Source organism: Tupaia chinensis, unplaced genomic scaffold (genome assembly GCF_000334495.1).
Source record: "Tupaia chinensis unplaced genomic scaffold, TupChi_1.0 Scaffold138260_1, whole genome shotgun sequence".
NCBI lineage: Eukaryota > Metazoa > Chordata > Mammalia > Scandentia > Tupaiidae > Tupaia > Tupaia belangeri.
The window spans coordinates 350,530-353,579 of record NW_006198158.1 but is presented as its reverse complement, the minus strand read 5'-3'; the positions used below and the strand labels follow the sequence as shown (position 1 = coordinate 353,579).

General features: G+C 39.0%; 1 pseudogene; it reads left to right on the top strand.

The window, feature by feature from the left end:
- Positions 1–1,431: 1,431 nt before the first annotated feature.
- Positions 1,432–2,684, top strand: LOC102494025 (ZZ-type zinc finger-containing protein 3 pseudogene; annotated as a pseudogene).
- The last annotated feature ends 366 nt before the right edge of the window (positions 2,685–3,050 follow it).

Below are 3,050 nucleotides of genomic sequence, written 5' to 3'. Positions count from 1 at the left end.
CTGCCCTTTCTGGGTTCAGCTTCACAGCTGTGATTTGGGAGGTTGGGACTATTTTAGATAGGATGATAAAGGGAAACCTCTGTGAGTTGAGACCTGAATGATGAGAAGCCAGCCATGGGAAGTTCTCGGGAAAGAGCATTCCAGACAATGTAACAAAGGACTGACTAAAATTAGCTTGGGATATTAATAGAACAGAACTAAAGGGAAGTGTAGTTATAGCATAGTAAGCCAGGGAAAGGGTGATAAGAGATGAAATCAGTGGAGGTAAGCAAGAGTAACTTTTAAAGGTGGTCTCTTGTTGCTGTGTCAGGAATGGCCCAATAGGAGAGCAATAATGAAGTCAGTGAAACCTGATGAGAGATCACTGCAATTGTCCTGGCCAGAGGTAATGGTTTAGATTAGGTGATGCTTTTTATTTTCCCCTTGATTCCCTCCTTTTTCCCCCTCATTGCCCAGTCTCCTCAGATATCATCTGTAGTGTCCACTTTGCTCTCCATGCTTATATATCTTCCAGTCTTTCAGTTTCCACCATAGAGTTCAGAATACAAGATGAATATGCAGCAAATAGTGTATTCATGCTGGGAAAATCATTTTATATGCTGTAAAGAAGAACAATGATTAAATGTAAAAAATAAATAATAAAATAAAGAAAAATAAAAAATAGGTAATGGCTTGAAAGAAGTAAGTGGCTGCATTTGGAATAATCTTTGAAAGCAGACCAGACAGCCCTCACTGATGGATTGGCTGTAGGAGTAGGAGAAGAGGAATGATGTTTCCCTGATTTAGGAGCCTGAGTAACTTGGTAAGTCATTTACTGATATGAGGAAGGCAGAGGGAGGAAAGATTTTGGGAGGAAAAGAGTCTTGTTTTGGGACTAGCTGATGGTATAATGGCTACATCTCTGGACTCCCACATAGTCAACCACAGTTTGGGTCTCAGATCCAGTGGCTTGAAACTCACACAGGGTGCATGTGCATGCATGCCCAAAATCTTGGGAGAAAAGAGGAAAAGAGATTGCAGTGAGGTTATCTCCCCAGGGCTGATTTTTCACTTTCTCTCTGGCCAGTACATGCACCCTATAGCAAAAATATCTAAAAGAAAAAAAAAAAGTCTTGATTTTTTATAGAACACTGTTCCACAGCATGCTTTAAAAACCCTACTGTGCCTCCACAAAGAAGTACAGTGATTATATGTAAACTGGAAATCGCAATTTTAAAAATAACCTGTTTTAACTGAGTAAACTTTAAGAATTTAACTTGATGTATAGGTGGAGTTTTTGACAGAGAAGTTGGGTACTCTCTTGATAACCCAGAGAGTCAGGGACTGTAGAGATAAATATGAAAGTCATGAGTACATAGGTAGTTATTAGTCATTGAACTGGGTGAAGTACAGGTCAAGCGTAGGACCATGAAATAGTAACTGCCTGCTTGTCTGCCTGTGGAGCATGTTAATCCACTGATTACTGAGTCAGCTACAGTCCTTTTTCTGAAGTTCAGTCATTTTAAGGGATTTGGAGAAGGAATTAGATGTGGTAGGAGATAGCAATGCTTCAAAAGAGCATTTGTAATGAAAACACTGATAATGTTCTGGACCCAGATCTTCAGAGTATGTCAGTCTCTAGAGAACCATAATCATCTTCTGTTCTAGACTATGTTTCAGCTCATGCAATGTCTTTATAAGAACCTCAAGAACATCATTATACTTTGAGAACTTTGAGGGGCCACAAAGAGCGGCCCCTACCTGAGAGAATCCTGCTAAGAAGAGTTAGTTCTCTTGGCCGAGAAAATGGACAGTATGAGGAGAATAATACTGGTCCCAATGAAACAAATGCAGCTGTTAGTGATAATATAAGTGAGTCTCTCACAAATGTCAAGACTTGATACTGGACATTTGCCATCTGCCAAAGAAAGTGCTAATCAGCACATTACAGAAGAGGAAGATGATGGTACTGTTGTTTATTACTTTGAATCAGATCATGTGGCACTGAAACAGAAAGATTACCAGAGACTATTAAAGACAATTGCTGTACTAGAAGCTCAAGCAGTCCAAGACCTTGAGAGTTTAGGCAGATTTGAGAAAGAAGTACTGAAAACTCCCATTGTATTTGTGGGAAAACTGTGGTTATAGGGCTTCCATAATCACAGAGTTGTTCAGTTGCCTAAAATCATATGGGACCAATACACCAAAAGCCTTGGAAACTTTGAGAGAGAATTTAAAAATCATAAAAGACATAATAGGAGACTTAAACTAGTTCTCAATAAAATAGGTTTACTTGCTAGACCAAAAAGTCCTTTAGATTCTAAGAAGGATGGAGAATCCCTTTCTTATTCTCTGTTGCATTTGAGCGATGATCCGGAAGGCTCAAAATAGTCATCCTCAGATGATATGAGGATGCCTGTGTGATGATACCAATCCTGAAACATTTAACCAGTTGTGGACTGTTGAAGAACAGAAAAATCTTGAACACTGCTCTTGAAGAAGTAGTATCTCGACACTGGCAGAAGATAGCAGATGAACTGGGCAACTGGACAGCAAAGCAGGTTGCCAGCAGAGTACAAAAGTGTTTCATAAAGCTGACTAGAGGACTGTTGTATTCTGTTATCTTCCATAGGATGAAGAAAGCATTCCTATCATGTATAGGAAGTTACCTGAATATAAAGAACTATTACAGTTTAAAAAGTTAGAGAAACAAATTTCAGCAAATGGGAACAGAAAGTGTACTTGTACAACATGTGGGCTTCAAGTGTGATAATTGTGGCATAGAACTTATCCAGGGTATTCGATGACACTGTCAGGACTGTCCTTCAGAAATGTCTTTGGATTTCTGTGATTCTTGTTCAGATTGCCTACATGAAACAGATATCCACGAGGATAATAACTATAAAGCACACTGAACAGTGTTTGACATAGAGTAAGTATTCAATAAGCATTAATTATAATTACTATTACAAAGACATGTATGCATGAGTAAGTCTGGGAAGTTGAGGAACTTGTCAGGGTCTAGTATACTTGGAATACAAAGTTCCGGGGGCAGAGAGATTGTGATAGGT